The 24,982-nt window shown below is 45.1% G+C and overlaps 2 long non-coding RNA genes across 9 annotated transcripts in view; one reads left to right on the top strand and one right to left on the bottom strand.

Annotated features, from left to right (window-relative positions):
• Positions 1-21,376, top strand: part of LOC146172360 (uncharacterized) — a 39,046-nt gene extending 17,670 nt beyond the window's left edge. For 2 of the 6 annotated variants that reach the window (XR_014702485.1, XR_014702484.1), the window contains one exon: positions 6,049-6,637. This is a non-coding gene — a long non-coding RNA (uncharacterized LOC146172360). Of the gene's footprint in view, positions 1-2,550; positions 2,834-6,048; positions 6,638-8,851; positions 9,610-21,316 lie in introns of those variants that run through there. The other 4 variants (XR_014702488.1, XR_014702489.1, XR_014702486.1 and 1 more) reach the window with 4 other exon arrangements.
• LOC146172361 (uncharacterized) lies at positions 15,463-24,797 on the bottom strand. Of its 3 annotated transcripts, XR_014702492.1 has the most exons (4): positions 24,663-24,797; positions 24,199-24,305; positions 16,445-16,495; positions 15,463-15,891 (listed from the first exon to the last, which is right to left on the bottom strand). It is a non-coding gene; the product is annotated as an uncharacterized LOC146172361 (long non-coding RNA). The 3 variants fall into 3 exon arrangements; XR_014702491.1 differs by having other exon boundaries at positions 15,463-16,495; XR_014702490.1 differs by lacking the exons at positions 15,463-15,891; positions 16,445-16,495 and adding an exon at positions 21,901-23,135.
• Between the last annotated feature and the right edge of the window lie 185 nt (positions 24,798-24,982).

Raw genomic sequence — 24,982 nt, forward strand, 5'->3', positions numbered from 1 at the left:
AGGTATGTAGGGACCTTGATGTCGATAGTGGGACCCGGCCATTTTCAATGGGTTCAATGACCAAGATACATAGGATTGGCTTATCTCTTACAAGCGATTAAGCGTCCACAACCAGGGAGACGACGCTGTGAAGCTGAACGACATGGTGTTTTACGTGACAGGCATTGCCAGTTTGTAGAGCAGAAACCGCAAAGCAAACTTCACCACCTAGTCTGCTTTTAAACGCGCCTTTTCTTAGATCTTTGGCTGCCCTTGCATACAAAAGCTGTGTTCCAAACAGTACTTGTGAGCCTAAACCCAGCTGCAAGGATCCTTCACCAGTTATACTGAAGACATTGTGAACCTGTGTACACATCTAGAAGTCTCCAGCCAGAGATGGATCAGATAAAGCACATTCTCAAAAACATAGAGGCTGACGCAGTTGTCCGAAACCCTATCACTGTTGCCAATATATTCATGCTTTGGCAGGAGCAAAGCAGCGCATTCTGGTTCAGCCACCTTCTGTGCACTTTGAATCACTTTCCAGCTTAGTTCCGTCAGCAGCTTGCTGCTGGACCAGTTTAAAGACTGCGATCAGGGAGGTGATATAACAGCTACTCCTAATTGAGGACATTTGGGGATCTCCATCTAGCCTGGCCATGACCCTTCAGGCTGATTTGAGAGCAAGTGACTGAAGTGCTGCCATTCATTCATCTGCAGGTTCCTGCTGCAATAACGCTCATGTATGGCAACGTCAGATCTGGTCAGACATGTTTATCCCGTTCCGCCTTCCACTGTAGCCTGCCACCTTCATTCCTACGTAACTGTCCCCTCTTTGTGTGGACTCCTGGTGCATACAGTCGTGCCCCGTTAATATGACCCCCGTTAATATGGACGACCCGAATTATGGACAGTTTTTCTGGGGACGAAACCTTTTCAATGTATTTATGCCTCGTTAATATGGAAACTCGCTGTCCGGACAATGGACAGGGGAAGAATGCACGCGCCCCACTTGGACCCATGTATTTTTGTCTCGTTAATATGGACAGTGCTTGAAAAAAAGAGTAGTCCGAACGCAAGTTAAAGAAGGGCGCGCCGCCCGCGAACCTACGCGACAGCCGATACGGCGGGATGCCTGAACGAGTCCTGTGGGGTTGGAAAGAACCAAAGCCTGCGTGTCGCCGTACTAAAGGAGGGGGGAGGGGGGGGGGAGCGCAAGAGCGGAGCGGAACGTACACAGAAAACCGAGGGTCAGCGTAAGAAAGACCCCGAAAGGGGGGAACCAGGAGATTTCTGGGTGCAGCGGAAGTGCCGCCGCAGTCGGGAAAACAGCAACATGTGGTTGCAATAAATTCTGCTGAACGTGAACAGAGAGGCCAGTAAAAGCGTAAGAAAGAAATGACAGGAAGAAACACAAGTGCCTACAGTGGCGGTGGGAACTGAAGTTTTCTTTCCCAAAGCGCAATGTGTGTTCCATGAAGCCGTTAACGCTTTTCGGTGAGAGTTAAGACACACTCACAAAGTAGGGCGACAAAAGAAAGGCGACGTACGAACACGCAACCGGGACCGGTCGTCCGGTCCTGGACGCACTTCCCTCTCATGCTCCTGGTTTTCGTCCCTGTTGCGCTGCCGAACTGACAAACTTTGCACACTAGGCGGTCCGTATGTCGGCTTCGCTTTGAGTCAACGATGCGGCCTTGACAAGGTCTGAGCCCGTCGTAGTCGGCTAGCCGACGTTCTAAACTGTACTTCAGCTTGCAGTGTTTGTTTTATGGGAACACATAAAAACGGCGCCAAGAAGATAGGATGTTCGATAGCCCTCTGCATAGCAGCTTGCCAACTTGACTCCCTTGCTTCCTTACAGAAACAGTACAAGGCAAAAAAAATAAAGAATCAGTACGGAAAGGCGGAAAGGTTAACTAGGCAAAAAAGTAGCCCCAACTTGAGTCTGGCTTTTGGCAAGGCGGGAGCTAAACGCAAAAGAACAGAGCTGAACGTAGACACGAAGAAATCTGTGAATACAAGCGGCAAAAGCCATCTCAGTCAATCCAAGCTGCGAGGGCTCAGCTGTTTCCTCGCCTCAGGAGATTCTCAAGCAGCTACTTAGCGGCTACTTTGCTCAGTGAAGAGGCCATTTTGGAAGTGGCGGTGAGTAGAGAATCAGACGCTGATTCATCGGCCAGTGAGGAGTTCGTGCTCGAAAGTTCGACCAACACAAAGCCCAACATCACGGGTGTCATGGTAAGCGAGTCGCTTCAGACTGCACTAAAATTTTTTAAGACAACAATGACAAGGATAATGCACTCAAAATTGCCGGTGTTCTGTGGAATTTTGAGTCCAGTGCACACCGTTATGTACAAAAGCAGTCGTTAATTCCAATTCTCTTTTCTCAATAAAATCCTTTTTGTTTTTATTCATGACTCGTTATTATGGATGACTCGCTTTATAGACAGTTTTGGTCGGAAACCAAAGTGTCCATATTAACGAGGCACGACTGTATATGACAACCTTCTTATTTGTTATGCGTGCAGAGTTTCTGGTCACATTGTGAGTCATTGTCGCCACCTGCAGATGTGCCTGCCTTTACGCGCCCCTGAGCCTTGGCCACGTCTGTCCTGCAGACAACTTTGACACCTCCACTCACCACCTGCCTACTCGCCTCCATCCTCATAATGCCACTCGGTTTCTTTGCTGCATCTCTGCCCCAGGAAAACTAGTTACTGCCTGAGGCAAGAACTGCGAATAAACAAATGTAGGGCCGTTCCTTGTTGATACTGGGGCTACTGTATCTGTGATGTGTAGGAAACTGCACAAGCTAATAAAAGTGTGGACAACATTATCTGATCTTTCGCTTCTCACATCGTAATGCGCAGTGTCTTTCGCTTTTGACTGCCTGCACGGCCAGGGCCACCATTCACAGCTCATTATGTACCATAGAATTTGTTCTCTCGTCGTGCTGCTGTGACACCATTTCAGGTTTTGACTTTCTCTCTGACCATGGCACCATCATCATCATCTGCGTTAATGCCTAATTAGAACTTCTCCCATGCAGTTTGATGATTTGTCTCCCACTTTGAGCAAACTGGCTGTGGCTGCCGACATTGAGCTTCCTGCATGCTCATCTTCCTCCTTACAAGAGAATTAAAGGAGAATTTTATCCTGCAGTGGGTGTAGTCAGGCTGGTTAGGATGATGATGAGGAACCTGTTCGGCTATGCTCTTGCCATTTTTTTTTTCTTTGCTGTTGCACACTATCGCATCCTCTTCACCTAAAAAAAAAAGTGCAAGACACCCCTACATAAAAACGTACACAATATCCATGGAAACCTACTTGTGAGATGCTAGTCATTGTTGCATGGCTAGTGTTTTGTACTTTCCTATGTGCAGGAAGTGCCGAGCATTATTTTCATCGAGTCACACTAGCTTCATTTTTTATTTATCGATTTATACATACTGTCGATCCAACCTGGACAAAGATAGGAGTGGACACAATGTCAAACTTGGAATACTAGCGCAGCCATTTCGTATCTAAAAAAGAAAAACAACTTTACCAAAAAAATAAAAGTGGACACTGCTCAGTTCTATGGCGCAGCTAGGAAGTGTTGTATGGTGCTTCATTTCTTTCTTTTCTGACATGATGGGAAGTTTTACTGAAGAGCCAAGATTTTGTTGGGGAAGCAGTTTCAGATAACAGAAATAAGCAGTTGGTCATATATGTGCTTGGTAGAAAAACATAGCTGCTATTCTGCAAGCATGAAACTGTGCGGCTTGTGTGAGTTCCTAACATTTTTTAGTTGCCCCAGTTTTTGTGAAATAGGGGCTTGTTTCTAACTAGACACGCAAGTATTTAGACATTCCTTGACAGATGAACATAACGCATGTCTGCAAGACCTGAAAGGCACTGTGTTTTGTTGTGCCTGAGTGCATATTTAGCAAATATGTTAAGTGCAGCACATGCCCTCTCATTTTGGAGATGTAAATTCAGGGGCTAACTGGATGGGTAGTAAGGACCTTGTAATAGTTGTAAACGTGGTGAGTACACTGAATTCTCATTTGAGGCGGAAAAAGATTGCTAGATCAAAGCAGTGCATCTTACTGTTGCATTTCATATTGCTTCCCCACAGTGGCGGCAAGTTTTAGATGCATAGCTGCGGATGTCCTGCTGATGACAGGAAAGGTGCTTGCATTACAGAACATATTTTATAAGCGTTGTGTTCATCCAGAAAAAAAAGAAGGATTGTAGTATAAGATTATTTCAATTTGAGAGTTTCTATACGCTCTTCAAGAGCATTATGTGCCTTTGTTTGGACAAATGCTGCATCATTGGTCATTCCTCGTTCATATCCATACAGGTGCATAACCTGCAGGATTTTCATCCTCCTAGTGTGTGGGCGCTCATGCATGAAGGAAAAAATAAGAGTGCGAGACAAAACAAACTATCGCTTGTTTGTATGCTTGGGCCGCTTTGTTTAGTGCATTTATAAAATATCTGTATAGCATGAGTCACTGTAAAAAGTAAAAAAAAAAAATCGTCAAGGGTGAGTTGTGCTCTAGTTGATGCCAGTAGTTAGGCTGCTTGCTGTCAGTTGAGCACATCAACAAAACTGCCAGGCTCAAATCAGCCACTTGTTTTCCAACATGTCAATCCAGTTGGATTCGTAATGGGACTGTTCAGCGTCAGTGTATTCTTCCTTTTGGGCTCGGCAAAGTATTTTCATAGTCACTTCTATTTGTGCTTGGAATATTGCTTGCGAGAAGAAAAAGGAGCAAGGGAATATCTTCACATTTGCACTGGTTCCTCACAGGTCTGCGCGGATGTGCCTTGCGATCACTGCTACATGTCGTGCGTCAAATGCTTCGATGGAGCAAAGCGGCCCTTGCGAGGTCTATCTGCGCAAACATGCGCTCGTTTAAAATAATTATTTCAAATAGGGCGCCGAACCTGCATTTGCGAGCGGTGCAGATGGCGGCACTTACCAATCATTTTTTTTTTTTTCTCTTTAGGATGCAACATACTCAGCTTTCTCATCAAGAATACAGTTCTAAATGTTGAAGTCATGTCGTTAGATGTCATTCAGAAGGGAACTTTTTTCTGTTACTAATATTTTCCATGAAGTTGCAATTGTAATTTCCAGTAGTGGCGCTGCATTCGCTTTTGCATTTTTCTTCATGGCGCCGTGCTTGAAGCATTTAACGTACGGCGTTAGAGGCAGAAATATGCGCTGTTATTATGCTGTTACATTTCCTCTTTACCGCTGTGGTTGTCATATGCTTTCCCAGTTTTTATAAGTCGGCAACCAGACCCTTAAACGCTGTGCTAAAACATTGTCGTACACTTGCAACGTCGGCGAACCGAGACCACCGACCGATACGCGCAATTCACCTAATCTTGGTAAGTTCGCTCCTATTTAAAAAAATGTCCGTGCATCGGAAACGAGCTTAGGAGAGTACAATGATTTCAGCGGCTTCTGCGAGGTTAAAATGGTTCAGTGCCATTTATAATGTCAATGCGTGGGGGCAAGTACAGAACTTGGGCGAGCGCACTAAAAGCATGTTCGGAATGTATCGGCAGGAAGAAAGTAATTTATTGTTTCCGATGTAAAAAGTGCCAGTTATTCTCTGAAAAACGACAGGACCGTACAGAAACGTGCACGCAAGATTTGAAGTGATCGATGGTGTAATCAGCTTTAACAGCGCTTAGTTTTCTTTAGTTCGCGTTCTTTGACACGTCGCTCTTTGCACTACATTGCCGGAGTGAAATAGATTGTTTACTAGGTGGAGGGCTTTTGCTGTGGCAGAAGCCTATTTTATTTACTTCACATACTTTACCACAAGAATCAATCTATTTTGCAGCCTTATCTTTCTTGTACTGCTTCAGCCTTGAAAAGAACAAAGTACATAAAAAAAAAAAGTTCTGTTGGCAGATAAAGATATGTATTCTGCGGCAAGTTCATGAACAAAAACAAAATGGTAATACACCCCAAGAAACTGAAGCTCCTCCTTGGCAGCTGTCTGCAAAACCTTTCAATGAACTGCCTATCGACATTACTAGAATAAACTCTTGTTCTAGAAATGCCTTGATACAAGACTTCGTGTGGAGATTGTGGCCCATGCAGCTCTCACTTCAGGAGCCTTGCAGATCACAAGAACACTGGTGGAAGGATGGATGCCATTCACTTGTAGCTGTTATCAGTCGGAACCGTTTCAACTCATCTTGTGGTGAGTATACAGTTCAAAATCTACAAAATGTTTCATGCATGGTAAGCAAATGATAGTAGCTTACTGATTGAAATAATAAAGATAATTTTGTTTCAAAGTGTGTTGTCCACTAATTATTTTAATTGATGAAATGCTCCGACCAGAAAACGGTTGGTTTGCTCAACTGAGGAGAACATTCTGGCTGAGCTACATGCGTTACAGCAATATGATTAGCAGCAGGTGCACTGCTCATCTCAGGCAGAGTGCTGAATTATGCGATGTGTATCAAAGAAAGCAGTACCATGCATTGGCTGCTAGATCAGTCAAATGTATACTTAGTGGAAACAAGATAAAGTAGACTTCAAATAGAGGCTACTTACTCATTAGCACCCATATAAGTGCAGCCATACAGGTAAAAAGAAAAGCTATATAAGTTTTCCAGAAGCTTCAGTAGTGAAAAATTTGACGTGGTCCAAGAAGTGAACCCTGGACTGTTACTCATGTGGGGCAGTTTGTCTACCAAGTCATCTAACCAGGACAACCAGTGGATGGTGGGGCTAGGCTGAATTTATCAACAATGCACAGGACTATAACTTATGTTTCGATCCCATGGACACCAAAAAGGCCTTCCAGAACTGGCCCTTTATGTCTGATAGTGCACGGCTACACGGTACTATTGCTGCACAATTGTTACTAAGGGCCTTGCACTTGAATGTGCCCATTGGACCTGTAAAGGGACAAAACATGGACCAAAATGTAACAATATGTATTAAATTAGATTATGGTGTAAAAAAAAATGTCTGATTTAGTATAGATCGAGCACTACAATATCCAAGAATTGAGGATCTATTTTAATTTGGCACTGAAATTGCATAAAAACGACTGAAGGAATCTCTTGCGGTGAAACACTGTCATCATCCCTGTAACCACGTAACCACGTCTCGGGAAAAAGTCTATGATTTTTTTAATTGCACGTGCTCTCTGTTCTTTAACAAGCGCTCACCTTGTTTTATTGTATTGTTACATACATGATCTCACTAGTGACATAATATTTTGAGTGCTGTCCAGTGTGCCTGTCAATAAACTGAATCCAGCTTCAGCAGAGAGTGGCCTGGACTAAATTTGAAAGTCACCATCATGCTTGACATAGCTGAATTAGCCTGAACGTCGGTTTTGGTCCAAATCGGACCAAGTCAAATTTTGAGGGTGGTTTGGACCAAATTTGGGGATCATCATTGTGTTTGCCATTGCCAAATTTTGTCAGTGGGACAGCTCGATAAAAGCTTTGTCAGAGTTGGCCGACAGTGGCGGTGGCTGCTCACTTTGAAACAGTGGGCGTGTATACTTCATTGATTCGAAAAAAAAAAAAAAAAAAGACGGGCTTTCTGGATTTTCAGTGTGGGCGGAAGCCACATACTCATGAAGAGGATTCCGTCATCTTTCATGCAAGATAAAACCTGAATTCGGATAATTCAAACTTTAGCAAAGCAAGACCGTAGTCATGTGGTATTTTCTTTTCCTTTCATATTTGCGCACTTTGTTTAAATGCTGGAAAAAACAATCATGCAGGAAGTATGTTAGTAGAAAAAACTGGGTCATTTGTACTTGAACCCCCTCTAAAACTTAAGGGTACTTGGGCCTAAACTGAATATAAAAAAAAAATAGAATAATTAATCTCAACTAATTAACCAGTTAGATAAAATATAAGGAATACTCCAAACAGAACTACACGAAGACGAATAATATGTCGTCGGTTTCAGTAAGCTGCAGTGCTCAGCCTTTTTTTTTTTTTAATCCTTGGTTTACATTACATAAAACTGTGCGTGCATGTTTGGTCTATTCACCAACATCACAGTGGCCACCAATTTGCTGTTCATGGAGCGTTGCAAAAAACTGCTATGCATGTCTCATCGGCTCACCACAATTTACTCCGGATTTCTTAGCAAAAGCTATCTTCTGGGCAATAAAACGGCACGTGTGAGGTCATGTAAATACCCCTCTGTAAGCTTGTCATGAATAGCCAACAAAAGAATAAAAAACAGACAAATTATGAATAACCAAATTTATTGCTATACACAACAGCACTTGCAGTCTTAAAATGTGAAAGTGCTCAGAAAGACAAGGAAAAACGCTTTTGTCTCGTCCACTTCTCTTGTCCTTGTCTTTCCAAGCACTTTCAAATTTTAGGATGCTATACTAGTTAACCCAGCAAACAACTTTGTTAAGCACATGCAATGTAGCTCTGCTATAGACCTTTTTCCAGTCGCGCCTCTTCTTGCAGACGTCAGGCAAGGTATGTTTGGCAGGGCGGGTTACCGAGGCTCCCTCACATATTTTCTGCAGAAATTCTTTCACAATAGTAGGGTGGGTTTATTTTCCAAGCGGCACTTGATCTCTTAGAAGGCAAACCTGGCAGCGTCTTTTCGTTTGTTGCAATAGCAGGCAGGGAAAATGTATGTGGTCCTGAGGGCCAAGTACATGCTAGCAATGCATGTAATTATTGCGCAACAGTTTGTCGCGTCAATGACCCAGCAGACATCTTTTATGGTTTTCGCACACGCAGTGAACTGCTGCCCTACTATGTAGAAATAGAGAAGAAGGCTTCGCACATGTGCAGTAGCATTACTGAAAATAAGTCAATTGGACCTTTTTCCATTTTATCCTGTCTCCTGCAGCCACCAATATCCTGTGCAGCCACCACTTTGCAGCAATGAACTAGGGTCACTCAGGATTGGAGTGCCTACTGAAGAGATCAGAAGTGAATGGCCCACATACTAGGGGCAATGCCTGACACCCCTGAGTGCTGGGAACGGTTCATAAAGAGCATTTTCATAGGAAGTTTTGTTGTAGGAAAAACAAATTTAAGGACGGTTAGTTCGACTGACTGCAGACGAAATTCACTCACCAATGTATTACTACTCTCATTGTGCACTGTGGTGGCTTGGTCATTGGGTGCTTGACTACAGAGCCTGGAAACCCGGCTTCGACCCTTGCCATGTTACAATAGAGACAAAATGCAAGGTGCCCACGTGCTGTGAGATTTCAGAGTACATACATTCAAGAACCTCACTTAGTCATAATTATCTGCATCCCTCCACTACAGCGTCCCTCATAGCCAGTCAATTTGGAACGTTTCAACCAATCCAATTTTAATTCCATCGTTTTTTCACTCTCCAATTATTCCAATCCCAATTATATTCTATTTCTATTCGTCGTGGCTTTTGGTTCAACTTTGCTAAATCTTTCGTGTCCAAATATCTCCCTCCTCTCCCATAAATGGAGGGCGGGAAATACCTCTTAACACCACCTGCCACAGTTAGTAGGCGAAGGCTTCGCATGGACACTGACGCCGAATGCCTGACATTCTTCTCGGTCAGCAAATGCTGTCGCATCAGTACTCGTATAGTTCATTGCGTTAGGCGGACGGGAGCAGAGATGCCAAGTAGTGAGGAGCAGCGCAGTAGCATGCCAAGAGAGGGTGTGCATGTTCTGCCCCTTGAACGATCACCACCGCTAGCCAGACCGCAGTATTGTGACTGGCATGATTGTAAATGAAATGCTAACCTCCATTTCCTCAGCTTCTCACGGCTAAGACATTGAAGTTGAGCCCATGTCCTCTGTGGCAACAGAGGCACCATGTGTCAAATAGGTATGACTGCACAGGGCAGTAATGCTTTGTCACTGCCATTTTAATGCGTCAGCATTATGTAGGTATGTCGGCAGTTTCATGTCACCAGAATTGTCATCACAATTACATTTGAACGAAACAAGTTATAAGAAAAAGAATGGGCCAAAAAATCTTGCTGGGTAAATAATTTGATGCATGTGGGTTAACTAGGTAATTAATTAGAGGGGTAATGGCAACATCCAAACGGGTCACGTGGTACTAACTTCCAGTGGCGGGAAATTTGAAATGTTTGAAATGTGAACGAGCGGGAAAGGGCGTGATTTGCGTGCACAAATGGTAGGAATGGTTAGAAAGTGTGTAAAGAGAGGTAATCAGCCAATTGCAATCTGAAAAATTCCGAGAGCGCTGCAGGATCTGCAGTGGAGAAATGCGAAAGCCTGAAGAACGGAAATCTGAGCTAGTTGGTGCATTGCAAGATCAAAAAACAGCGCGGCTACTTGGGACAAACAGAGAGGAGAATAACAGACAAGCGCTTGTCCGTTATTCTCCTCTCTATTTGTCCCAAGTAGCCGCGCTGTTTTTTGATCTTGCGAAAGCCTGAGCATTGCTGCTGCACACGGTACATCGCATGCCTCTTGTTGAACACAACCAGTGTTCCATTGAACGCATCACAGTTCACCACCCTTCTATAATTGGTTTACAGGAAAGGAAAGGCGCAGTATCTGTTACTCGCGGAATCCCGCTGACACATCTTGCGAACAACACAGCAATGAGCATGCTTACGCATTTCTCCAGTGCAGATCCTGCAGTGTTCTCGAAAATGTTCTGCTAAAAGGGGTGAAACAGCAATTATGCAGTGTTTTTGATGTCAGGCGACGTCCTTCAAACTTGTGTTTGAAGTGCAGCCTGGACTGCCCTTGACTGTTCTTGGTGCTAAGAAACTGCACTAGTTCTATCGCTGGATGAAAGTGTTCCAACCCTAGTTCTCCCATTCAGCACCATTAAAGGCTTCGTCCCCCAGAAAAGCCATTGTCCGCATTATGAGCAAAAAATCATGGGCATGGCTCTGGCAAGTGGTAGCTGGCAGACGACATGGTCATGCATGGCTAGTCATTGAGTTGTGTGATGGCATGAGACGTGACATGGCCGAATTGGTAGGCGCTGCCAACACAGGTGTGACATGGAAGGGTGAAATCGGAATCCAGCCCTTCAGGACCCCTAGGCCACGAAGATACCTTTGTGTGGCTTGGTTAAAATGGTGCTTTAGATCTTTGTCGCGGTGGTTTTATAATGTGGTATCTTGCGACTATGTATGGGACAATGCAGCCGCAAGTTAAAAGCTTCTGAACAAGTGAGTGGCAAAGTGTGTCTACACGAAGGTCCACAAGGAAAACCGGCAACTGGCGCCATTAACGCTGGCATGCCATGACCTTAAAGGAAGAGTTTAAGTCCCCCCCCCCCCCCCCCCCCCCCCCTTCCCCCAATATTTTTATGAGCTCAGTATTCATTTGCAAGTTAGCACTTTGCCCTGTGTTTCTTTCACGTCACTGTCTGTTTTGCACTTCAGACCTCACCAAAATGAGTAAACCCCACTAACTAGTCCAAGAAACAGCCCTGAGGAGTTATGTATTCATTTCCTTTTTTTTATATAAATTTGTCTTGTTCATGCAGAGAATACAGAACTGTAATAAAAGAATTTGTTGAATGCTGCGACAGTTATAGTACTCTCCGCTGAGTTCCAGAAATTTCACAGAGTACAGAAGCTCAACATAAAATATCAGAAAAAATAAACTGGAACAATTGGTTAGAAAAGCTGCCCTTGCAGCATCCTTTGGCTGTGCCTTAAGCGCGGCTGCACAAGAGGAGGACAACAAAGAATGTACTGGGCCGGAGGCACGTGCTGCCACAGCTCAGTAGTTTGGTTATGCCTTAAAATGTGTGGGAAGCTTATATTTCCCTGTGACCTAGAGCACCACATCTACAACTGATTGCCTAGGACTAGAGGATGACTGAAGCCGGCACCTGCTCTACAGAGCTGCCCTTACTCTCGCAGAACGTTTCATCATTGCAACTTTGCCTTTCACCCTTCTGACCCCAGAACCCGCAAATGTGGTTTCTCCAGATTGAGGCACAACTCGGCCCTTAACGTTAGAGGTGTGCGAAGGCTCGGTTTAGCCCAAAAGCTCGTACTCTGGCCGCTCAGAAGCTCTGTGCCTCAAGCTTGGGCGGGGCCAGGCCGGACACACCAATCCAGAGTATTCACAACTTTTTTAAAGGCACGAATATGGTTGTGGTGTGCTAGGCGTCACAATACAGCAGTATTTTGCAGCATCCTTCCCACACAAGAGTGTGTGAATTCTCTATACAGATGTTTATGCACCTTTACACCACACACCCCTGGCATGAACAGATCTTTGCTAGCTGTCAACGACCAAGCAGAAGGGCTGCTTGTGGGCTATCGAATTTTGACTTTTGTCTCTTCCTCTTCGGCAGATGTTTAGGTATCAGTTTCCAGATTCGCGGTATGCTGTCAGCTCTTCCACATCTGTTGTGCCAGGCCTCAACAAGCCTCAGTAGAAATGGGCCGTAGCACCTAGTCAAAGCATCTGCGGTCCACGACCTTGTCGGTGCCATGAAAGACACGCAGTGAGCAAGATAAGCTTACCGAGTACTTGGCCACAGAATCAACCCCTTGCTCAGAGGCCGCGTGTTTTTGGTGAAGTGAGGAAACCATGTACCTAAATCTTTCCTTTCTTGCTAAGAACACATTATTCATTGCAGCCACAAGTTACAGCAGTAAAAAGAACTTCAGCGTTGCTGGATTCACAATCCAGGAGTGCCACAAATGTCTTAAGCATTCATCAATGCATAAATTGTTCTTGCGTAATAATATAAAAAAATTAATATAATTCTATGTTGTGCTGTGCCTCTATATATTCTACAAATTTCAATCTTAAACGCGACAGCTGAGAATTTCAAGGTCAACTCATTATTTGGAAATTATTTCTTTCTGTATCATTCTGGGCCAGACCAGGGCCTTAAAGGGCCATTAAACAATATTTGCTCTAATATTCTAGTGAAAGAAATTTATAGAGATGGTCTTTGTGAGTGTTTGAGTCAAATTTAAACACTTTGCGTGGAGACAATTGACAACTAATTTTTAAAAAGTGCTCCTGGTTAAAGCTCTCAACTGATTAGGGCGACATGTTCCCCCGCGCAAACCTCCATCGGGGCTTGCTGGTTGTGCCCGCTCACTGGATGCTCCCAGGTGACCCGGGCAGAATGGAACGTGGTGGGGTGCCGTCTCAGCTTGTTTCCATTTTTTTTTTTCTTCCGTGGCGGCGTGCGTCAGGTTAAGCGTGCAGAAGACGAGCGCCATTTCAGTCGCCAATATTTTCGGTATTACTGACACTAGCAAAAATATTTGCGTGTTGCAAAGAGGACTGATAGGATACCTATATCTAGAGTGCGTTTTCTAGTTTTCGTAAATAGCTCTTCGTGGGCCCTTTAAGTCTGAACACGTTGCCATGCCAGACTCTGGTCTGTAACACAGATTCCAAGCTAGCTCGGGCTCAGAATTTCGGCCCGTGCACATCTCTACTGACTGCATCACCTCACAAGGTGATTTAGTACAATCATGTCGTATCTGCGCTCTCTCCTGACATGATCAGTGACCTGCAGGATATTCTTATAAACTCATGGGAGATGCCCTCATCAGCACCTCAAGACCAAAGTACCCGAGAGAACTATGGCGTAAGAACGCTCTCACCTACAGCAGCTCCTTACTGGTGGACCTTGACGACTGTCGCCTTTCACAACTGCTTCACCGGATTTGGCAGCTCCTCGGTGAGGACTCACCACCCATGTTCCGCTGCTTCGAGAGCTCTTCTTCAGCTCTTGCTGATGCCCAAGCATCTGCATCTTGCCTTCCCAGCGGCCAGTGATACAACCATGGAGCTGACCAACCAGGTTCATGAGGTGGCCTTCCAGCAAGCCACAGCTGTCTCACCACTGGCAGACTCGGAAATTTCCTGCCTCGAGGCCTGTACTGATGAGCTTACTACCTCAGTTGACACACTCAGGAGCCTGTCCCAAGAGACCATTCACCGTATTCCAGTCACCACTTTCCATCGCGCACAAAGAGCCATAACTTAACACTGCTGGTATGACTGGCAATTCCTACATCCTGCCACTAAGTGCATGTCTCGTGGTTGGGAAAAACCCCTCAAGACCATTAATGGCAACTCGTGGCTCCCCAATGCGGCCACCTTTCGTGGTTTGGTTTGTGGGGTTTAACGTCCCAAAGCAACTCAGGCTATGAGAGACGCCGTAGTGGAGGACTCCGGAAATTTCGACCACCTGGGGTTCTTTAACGTGCACTGACATCGCACAGCACACGGGCGCCTTCCTTTTCGCCTCGATCGAAAAGCGGCCGCCGAGGCCGGGAGTCGATCCCGCGTCCTTGGGAACAGTAGTCGAGTGCCGTAACCACTGCGCCACCCCGGCGGGGTCCTTTTGTGGTAATTGACAAGACCTGTCATAATCCGTTCCTTGTCAACAATGGTGCAGAGGTCAGCGTGATCCTTAAAAAAAAAAGCCATCTTGCCTAGCTGGCGGGGCAATCGCAACGAACTGCCATCCCTTCGACCATAGTGACATATAGACTTCGCTCCCTCACCTCAACTTGGTACCCTGCCACACATTTTGATGAGTGTTCGTCATCGCTGATGTTGACCCAATCATCAGCGCATATTTCTTATCGTACTTTCACTTGGGCTTCATTCAGCATGCAGCCCGACAGACAGCTTCACTCGGCTATCTATATCTGGCGTCGAGTCTAACCTTGTCCCCACTGGCATCGGCATGCTGATACCATCACCTCCTTTGAGAACATCCCGGTGTGATTTCAGTAACTGGCAAAGCGTTTAAATCTCACCCAGCCACCAAAGCATATGGTGTGACCACCACCACCAGCACGATCACACCTCTTGTTTGGTGGTCACCTGCTAAACGGGAGTTCAATCATGATGCAACTCGACATTATACACCCATCATCCAGCGCATGGGCTTCATTCCATCTCATATCTAAAAAAAGATCCAAGTGACTGGCGTCCGTGCGGTGACTATGAAGTGTTGAATGCCAAGACTGTCCACGACAGCTATCCACTGCTTCACATCACATCTGAATGGCTGCACCATTTTTAACAAAGTGGACCTGGTTAGGCACATCACCAGATACCCACTGTGTTTGCCAGCATACCTAAAGCAGCCATCACAACTGCGTTTGGGCTGTTAGAGTATGTGTGGATGCCCTTTGGACTTCAGAACCCAACTCAAACCTTTCAGCAGTTAATTGCTAAGGTCACAAGAGGCCTCCCAGCTGTGTTCGCATACATCGATCATTGATGTATGCGAACACAGTCAGCAATATGTCTATAGATAACGAGAACTACCTGCGTGCAGTTTACAGCACCTCCAACAGCACGGCCTGGTTGTGAATGCTGACAAGTGCGTATTCGCCGTTTTCATGCTCACTTTTTGAGCCATCACAACTTATAGCTTAATTGCCAATTGCTAATATTTACTCATTTGTCAACTTTTGCAAGAGTGAAATTCTCGCGGGAACAAAAAAAAAAAAAAAAAAAATTCCTTTGCAGGGTTCGACTGCATGTGCTCCACATTTTGACGGTTGAAAATGAAACTTGCAGTGCTCCGCAACCATTATGATCTGCTGAAGTGGACTAAAGCATAAGTCAATGCAATGGGTACCAGAGGTTTATATGTGAAATACCGCATTTTTACTTTCAAAATGAGGAAGTGCTTACTGAGGAGTTCGAGGAAGAGAGAGATGCGTGCAGACTGTTCTGGGCTTTGGGCCGTTTGCAAGCAGCCTTCATTATTCAAACGTTGACCTGTATTAAACCCATTTCATCCGCTACATTTGGTGGAGGTGCTGGGTAAAACATCCTGGGAATCCAGCCAGTGCCTCGTCGCAGCCGCCATGTGGCAGGTGTTTGCCACCTTTATCTTCTCAAGAGTACCTTCCAATAGCTACCATCCAAGCGACGCAGACTCAGGAACAGTGAGCTGAAGAGACGACGACCTAGAGATCGGCAAAGCGGCTCAGAACGGCTCAGCTTACTGAAGTGAGCCGGCTCATTTGAACGGTTCACCAGCTCACTTAAGCCTGGGTCGCTCAGGAGCGAACAGTGGTCTATTGGGGAGAGAGAAAGCCAACTCTGCCTCTCTCTCATTCACTGATACGCACCCATTCGACCTCCCGAAACTTAACGAAAGCGTGGAAATATTTGTGTGTCCATCCTATCTCCCCTAATGGTGACTACAAAATCTCAGTAAACAGCAACATCCATATTTTTTTAGGCTCGATTCTTACTCTTTATGTCCACTTTATGTCCACGAAGTCCAAGAGAGGACTTCGTTCTTTTGGTACCCTATCGTTTCAAAATTATCTGAATAACATTGGCCATCATTAAACACACTGAGAATTATCCTTAATAAATACTTCGGGCCATCAATCTCTAGCCCAAAATCTCTTGTGGACTGACTGTTAATAAATACTGATAGTGACAATGTAGACAGATATAGATAGTGAATTATAAATATAGAGAAAGCAGATCACCTGATTCGAGGTCCCTCTTATATTCCCGGAGACAGTGAACTCAGGAGGAGCCTGAAGTATAAATGCATCATTTTTTTTAATGCAGTGTGCGCTTTGTAGCTCGAGTCCGCTTTAGTCCTTTTTCACTTTCTAAATCCCCCCTCCCCCCACATGCTTTCTCTAGCTGATTCGTTTTTCGTAACCTATAACCCTGTTCAACTTTGCGACAGTTTTTCTCAATGCCCACAGCTCTCAGCGCCCCGGCTTCTCCCACTGCTTCCTTTATTCCTGGCAACAGGTTTCTGGCCCGGTCCCCTAACCCAAACTTGTTCAACCTTCCTGTTTTTGCCGCCACATACATACACCGACCGTATTTAATTCATTCATTTTGTATCTACTTCAAGCCGAATCGCTCGCCATTCATGCTGTGAAGTGTGGTTTTAATTTTCATAAAGCATCTGTTCCCGTTTTGAGCACACGACGCGCTGCAGTCAGTGCTGTTCATGACTGAACTAGATATTTTTTTTCTGCTGGGCTGGCTGCGGAAGGGGCCATGCATTCCACATTCGCCCTGTTGTAATGCAGCTTGAGAAAACTATACATAGCAATTATTGAAAGCAAAACAAAAGACGCACAAAAACAGCGGCGACCACCCGAAGCATACACACATTGCGGCTGCCAGGTCGCCGGCGCGGAGCCTCGACACGGCGCCGGAGCAGCCGACCAACTACGTGCGAAGGATTGTGCAGACAGCACACTTTTTTCTTTTCTTTATATGCCGGCCCAATCCACCTGTGCCTGACCACTGGAGTTGCTTTCTCGTACTGCTAATAGATGGCGCTAAAGTAGCAGCAAACAGAAGACCTAACTCTGGCAGAACGGTTCCTAACAGCACTCCAAAAGAAACGCTGCTCACGGTTCCCGATGGCTCACTGAACCAGCGGCTCTCCAAAAGAACCACTGCTCACTAAGCGACTGCTCTTCAAAAGAGTGGCCGCTCAGTGAGTCGCCACTCATTTTCGCTCTTTTAAAAAAGCGGCTCGGTCAAAAGACAGTCGAAGGCGAGCAGATGTTTGCGAGGAAGGGCGGGAAGCATGGCCTCAGAGATCACCCCCGCAAGCGTGGGGATGATCTCGGAGGCAATATGGGACAGCAGACACTTTCTCACAACACTAACAGATGGCGCCGAATTCAGAGGATGTTGCGCCGCGGCGCCCGGCTTAGGGTGGTGACATCTCATGCTAGGGTTCCCTATTTTGGCTAAAAACGGCAGTCAGGCTTGGTGGGCCGCCATGTTGGTTCCCAGTTAGTGCGGAAGCACTTAAGCAGGTATGACAGCGATAAATCTATAAAGGATGATCATGCACAATGAAGAAAAAATACAGGACTCCGTCGCGCCGCAAAGGAGTCCTTTGTTCCCCTTACTTTTTCTTTCTTGTCAGTGTCGAGACTTCCCACAGTATTTGGTTTCTAGTATTTGGTTTCAGTATTTAATTTCTAGGGAGCTTCGCAGGACAAAGGCTATCGATCGAACGGAGCTTCAAAGCAGTGGAGAGACTGCTAGAGGTTTTGGAGGATATGCAGGAGGTGCGCCTGCCAAAGACATCCTAAATCTGCGTACCAGGCTATTAATGGAAGGCTGAAAAGAGTGGGCATACTGAATAGGGTTAATAAAATCTGTCGTGCTCCAAGCAGTTAAAAAGGCAAAGACACCAGACCTCTCCCAGGCCTCAAAGAGCAGAAGCGGCTTGGTGCCTGAATATCCAAGAATGATGAGCGGACAGCACACAGGGGTGCAACAGCTGCACCAATTGCATATTTTGATACGGCTACATATTTCTGCACCAAGCTGTGCATTAAGCGTGAAATTTGCGCCATGCTGTGCCAAAATGCCCCGACTATCCACAAAAGTTTGCCATACTCAGTGACAACTTTCTGCGGCCGTGATATAACCAATCACGATGCTTCAGACACTGTAGCATGCGTCACTGGCATTTTAGTTTTATTTTGAGATGGCGTCATGGCATTCCAATGGCTACTCATATTTTCTTTGCATCCATGTGCTTTCACCGCTTTCCAGTTCAGTCACTGTCTATGCGCTGAAGGAACCCTATAACGCAAGTGGGCTGTTTGTGACAAGGCACCACTGCTATTGCTTCCGTGGTGGGCCGTAGTGGTACTTGTGATTTTGGAGCAATACTTCAACCCTGCATTTTAAGTGCTGCATGTTTTTATTGGATGTATCTTAGTTTTTTATGCGGCTCATGGAAGTTTTCGATATCCTGTTGGTTCATTCATGTACACTAAGGTTATTTTTATACTGTCTTGTCGATAGACTCACTTTCCCATCATCAGATAGTGTAGGAGGTGGCTTCTGTGTTTCATCATCAGCCTGACTATACCCACTGCAGGGCGAAGGCCTCTCCCATCCACTTGACCCCTGCAAACTTCTCAACCTCATCCGCTGTCCCCTGCTACGCTTTCCTTCCCTTGGAATCCAGTTTGTTACCTTAAGCGACCATCGGTTATCCTCTCTTCGCATTACATGTCCTGCCCATGTCCATTTCTTCTTCTTAATTTCCACTAGAATGTCGGTAACTTGAGTTATTTCTCTGACCCACTCTGCACGCTTCCCATCTCTTAATGTTACCCCTACCATTTTTCGTTCCATAGCCCTCTGAGTTATCCTCAACTTAAGTAGAACCCTCTTGGTTAGCCTCCACGTTTCAGCCCCATAGGTGAGTACAGGTAAGATGCAACTGTTGCATACTTTCCTCTTGAGTGATACCAATAAGCTGCTAGTTATAATCTGCGAGTGCTTGCCAAATGCGCTCCATCCCAATCTTATTCCCTTTATTTCCTTTCCATGGTCCGGGTCTGCGGTTACTACCTGTCCTATGTAGACATATTCGCCTACTACTTCCAGTATTTCGCTACCTAATGTAAACTGCTGTTCCTTCCCGAGGCTGTTGAACATTACCTTAGTCTTCTGCATATTGATTTTTAAGCCTACCTTTCTACTTTTCCTGTCTAAGTCATCAATCATTATTTGCAGTTCATTCCCCGAGTTACTTAGCAAGGCAATGTCATCAGCAAATTGCAGATTACTGAGGTATTCTCCATCTACCCTGATCCCTAACTGCTCCCATTCCAAGTCTCTGAATACTTCCTCTAAGCAAGCTGTGAATAGTACTGGGGAGAGCGTGTCTCCTTGTCTAACACCTTTCTGTATGGGAATTTTGTTACTTTTTTATGCAGAACTATGATTGCTGTGCACCCACTAAATATATCTTGCAGCACTTTCACGTATGACTCGTCTACCCCCTGATTTCGCAATGCCTGCATCACCGCCGAAGTTCGTGCTAATACAACTGGAGGTGGAACGTGAAATTTATTTCGAACATCAGAAGGTCGAGAAACGCACAGCAGCCTAGCTATTGAATTCCATAATGCCGTAGTGGAGCCCAAGACTGCCAAAATTAACATTTATGCATGCTGCAACATTGAAGTACTATAAGGTATGCATTGTGCATGAAATACATAACCTAATAATCGTCCACCTCTCCTTAATCAAAATATTGTGTCAAAGCCACCGCCAGTCCACAAGAAGTATAATTTACAAGCCGAAGATGTGCTCGCTCGTCGGTTTTCTTTGCTTAAAACTTGCTTTCGGCATTTGCCATTTCGCCTTTTGGTCGGCGTTTCTTTTTGTCTGTTTCTGTATTTGCTTTTTAATCAAAATTTTGTCTTTGCACTGCGCTCGCTTCTGGACACAGGCTGATCGCAGTCACTGCTTCAAATTAAGCTCTTTCGGAGCTGCCCTCGCACGACGCGAGCTGTGGATTTCGTAGAGAGTAAAACAATGTTTTTTGAGCCTTGCAAGCAACATAAAGTCCCATGATTAAGGTTGTCAAACCGTGCTAAATGAAAAAAAAAAAAAAAGGCATATTCTCTAGCTTTTTTTATTTAGCCTCTTCAATTTTATGATTCACATTTTTGTGTGTGTGATAGCATGCCTAGCAGTACAAAAAGCTCATTTACAAAAATAAATACACGCAGCATCGGTGATAGGTGGCCTTTGCTAGATTTCCTTTGGATCGCATTCATACAGTCCGATATTCACACCTCTTCATTCTTTTGTGCCGAAAGCAAAGTTTCTTCCATGTTTAACAGCTCCAAAATTTGAATTAATTTTTTTTTCTTGTGAGCTGCTCCAAATATGAATTTTATTGCTCTAAAACGAAGATTTTGCTGCTCCAAAAATCGCTACAAATCTTATTTGAGCTACAGTGTGAGTAATCAGTAGTCTTTCTTGAATGGTTAGTAATAGTGCTGGCTCACTATTTCCTTATCTCAGCATCATTCCACATTACAGCAATGTGGTGGGTTCGACTTCCACTCCCAATTTTCTCAAATATGTACCAGCTATGGCCCAGCCTGGTGCTTGGCTTACCAGGGCTCATGGCTTAGGAAAGGAGGAAAAAGGAACTGCATATGGGCTTCTGCTGCACGAAGCGGACTTAGGGTTGTCTAATGGTGGAACGAATCGTGAATTTTGGTTCATGACCCTTTTCCTGAAGTGAACTAGAATACCTTTTCCAAGCATCTTATCCCAGAAGAGCCCAGAATCAGGCCGGGAGAAATCTTGTACCCACCAGCACCAGGATCGAAACTGGTACCTCCTGAATGTGAGGTACCAGTCTGTCACAAGGCCATCATGTCTTGGTGGGGTAGTAGCCTTTCCTCGGGTTCTCGTTCTAATGGTGCTCAACGTGGCTTTGGAAGATCTTAAAAAAGCTTAATGATCGTTCATGAATTCAGAAAGGCCTTGGTCAAAGGTGCGCTGGTGTATGCAGTACATTTTCGTCTTTTTTTTTTTTTTTTTTTTTACAGAGCACTTGGGGTGGATTCACACACCAGATCCGTGTCATTCCGTGATGATTATGGTTAAAGGATAATACTAATGGCGATTTCCACTGGTCGCTACGGAGCACGTTTTCTTGCTCCGGGACGACGATTTCGATTTCCACTGGTCGACCAAGATAGGTTTCGCGTATTCCGCTGGTCGTTTGGGGCAGCTCGGGACGCTCCAGCTCGATCCGCCGACCGAAGTCGGATCTCGCCGGAAGTCCTAGTCGCTGACGCGGTCACTTCCGGATGCTGCTGGATTCTTCTGGCTGTTTTTGACCGTTTCAGCGACATCGGCAGAGGACGCTGGATGTCACCGTATTTTGCGTGAATATGTCGAAGTGCGTGTATTGAAAAACGTCTGCAGCGTTAAAAAAATGAGAAAGCAAGTTGTTCAGGGCCGCACTCCTGCCTATTTATCAAGCTCAAACATTTTGGCTCTGGGATGCGGCTACAACTTTCGAAACCGGCTCAGCTTTACTTCCGCCGCGCGCTCTACATGTTCCGCTGGTCGACCAAGGCTGATTCGCTCTGTAGCGCTTTAGGTCGGCTCGGACGCCCAGCTCCGATCGACCAGTGGAAATCGCCATAAGTTTGTTCTTGAAAGAACTGACCAAGCTAGAAAAAATTTCATTGCAAGAAGACATCAGTGCTCAGCATACTCACCAATGTTCTTAAAAAAAAATAATATACACTGGGACGAGCTGTCTGAAAATTTTCAGGAACCTCATAGCTGTGCTTTTTATTTCTGAAACTTAGCCATTGTCAAATATGTTAAACTAGCATGTATAACAATGTTTCTGTAACACTGATAGTCTTTACCTGAACACACACACACACACACAAAAACTGGATCGGTGAAATTTTGTGTTTAGCTCTGCACAAATTTAGTTAAGCGGCAACAAATTTCATGGATATATATTTTATAGACAAACAATGCCATGAAAACTAAAAGAACAGTGGGCAATTAGATTATGTACTGACCAAAAATATTTTGTCATTTTTGTTTTCTTGGGGTATTGTACTAAACTTAAATCTAACATATTGGACCAGCCAAAGACACGGGAACACAAGAAAAAGAAATGCTGCGCATTCAGAAGGTACCAGGTTTGATTCCAGGTGCCGCCAGGTACTCAACAGTTTTCCAACTGGTACAGGATTTCCCCTGACCTGATGCTTGGCTCTTTTGGGGTGAAATGCTTTGGAAATGGGTCTCAGACCAAACAGTGTTGTCCCATGTACTTCTTTGTATTAAGTTCCCATGTCCTTGGCTTCCCATGTCCATGTCCAGCAAGTTAGGTTTGCACCAACTGGTCTGCATGGCCACTATGTAAAAAAATATATATCAGGAAGCACTACAGATATGTCGCAATAATACTAGCTGTGCCCCCCCCCCCCCCCAACAGGGTAGGCACCTAAATTCACCCCTGCTACCGTGGTAAATATGCTCTCAATGACCTCATTGGATTTTCTCCCTGTCCATTGCCCGGACAGACTGTTTCCATATTGGGACATAGATACATGCTTTAGTGAAGGCCTCCAGAAATTTCAACAACCTTGTCTTTAACTTTAAATGTGTGTCAACATCGCACAGTTCACGGCATTGCTTTTCACCTCCATTGTAAAGGGACTGCCGCAACCAGGATTTCATCCTGTGTCCTTGGGTTTAACAATTGAGCACCCTAATCCTGTGCCACCGCAGTGGCTATTACCTATGTGGGGACGGAACCAAGATGATGAACAAAAGCTGCAAATCGCCTCCAAGGGATTCCTGTTTCAGCACACGCACCAAACAGGGAAGGGCCTGGAAATCGAAACAATGCAATAAATGCCGGCTCCTGGGAAAGGTAAGACATTAATGATCCCGCTGCAACACAGAATGAAAGTATAATGCTAGTAGCTGTCACATGGCACTCACATGGAAACATTTAATGTTCTATCAGTAAAATAAATTGGCCTCAACCAAAAAGAGCAAATAAAATTTGCCCCTAGTGTTAGCAGTGCATTTGCTGTTTGCAAGATAACATATAGGAAAGCGTGAATATGATTTGGCAGTGTAAACCAAAGAAACACGGAGATGAAGAAATGATAAAACAAACTTGGCATTTCCATGTGCGTTCCTTTCGTCCTTGGCCTGTTCGCACAGCCAAACCACACTGCAGTGGTGTGCCAGCTAGCCCATCAAAGCATGCTACTGGAAAGCTCTTCGAGCAATTATACAATTCTATTTTCTACCATGACAGGCCTACGTGGGCACTAGTATCTCTATATGGAACAGACTGGTTCAGCCTAGTCCCACCTTGTGCACCTGAATGCCCTCTCACTGTATTTGACAGCTACTGGAAAATATGCACCAGCATTTATTTTGTTAACGCGCTACAGCTGAAAGAAGCGATTTCACCAGCTCTAGTCAGGAATACAAAAAGGATCTATACAATGGCCACAGAAATAGCACTGTCACTGAGTAGATTTGCTGGTGAACATTGAAAAACATTTTTTTTACCGTGCCCATCAACAGCAATTACCTTGTATGGTGCACAAGACAATATACAGTCATAACTAGAAACAGAATTTGAATTCACCTAGAGTTGATGTAAAAATGTCATTAATATTATCACGCTTAGCTAAAATGTAGCTTAGCTAAAATGTAGTCGTATGACCGGGTTAGTCCTATCTAGTGTTCAGAACAGTCCGGCAGATATGTACTGGCACCCCCACCCCCCTCACCCTTTTCTACTGCTTTGGCTGTCACGGTGCTGACCGAAATGCATGCCCAGTGCCAGCTTCATAAATAAGGTCACTTCGATTTCATATAGTAGCGCTCTTGTGGAGCAACCTGTTTTTGCCAGCACACATTTTGTACCCACCTTTCATGAGGCACAAGGCATTCATGGTGCAGGAGAGCCCATGAGCAGAAGCTGCGACGTAGCCAAGATCCCAAAATCGCTGTGCAGCAAGAATATTTCAGCACACACTGAAACAAAAAATAGAAATGGTTGCTCTTGCTAAGACAGGGCTATTCGGGAGCAAAACGGAGGCGCACTCGAAAGTGAGTCGCCGGCGACCGATCGAAGCACGGATATTGAAGGGACTGCTTCCTGGCGCACGGAAAAGAGCTTCGTAGATCCTCTACGCTTCACTTGAAGCCACCGACTCACAGCAAGATGCCGCAAAAAGAATTGAGATCACTTAGCAATAACGCATCGATGCAGAAAAACTTTCCAGACAAGCTGTAACGTGAAAAGAGCGGCGCCATGAGCTCTCCTAAGTTGGCGAGGAAAGTACGGGATGCCACCGTAAGTGTTTTGCGCTGCATTTTCGCTGTACTTACGAAAGTCTGAAGAAACTTGCAAGGATGGGTGCCGCCCAGTCTATTTTGCAGAATACATTCCAGTCTGGTCAATCTGAAACACGGCGCGAACAAGCCTCCCGCTTGCTTGTACCACTGCGCGCCAAAATTGAAAAGGAAAAAAAAAAAAAAAGCACCTGAGGCGGCGATAAAAAAAAGCGTCTGGGTACAAGAGTACACGCAAGCAAAAAACAAAAATAAGCAATTTATTACGTCACATTCGCCAGACTACAAACAGATCCTCCTCACCTACCTTCTTTCTTCTCGCGCATGCGCAGCTTACCAAGATCGCGCGGTGGCGA

The sequence above is a fragment of the Amblyomma maculatum genome, unplaced genomic scaffold (genome assembly GCF_055883805.1).
Source record: "Amblyomma maculatum isolate TAMU_Amacu unplaced genomic scaffold, ASM5588380v1 scaffold_13, whole genome shotgun sequence".
Classification (NCBI taxonomy): Eukaryota; Metazoa; Arthropoda; class Arachnida; order Ixodida; family Ixodidae; genus Amblyomma; species Amblyomma maculatum.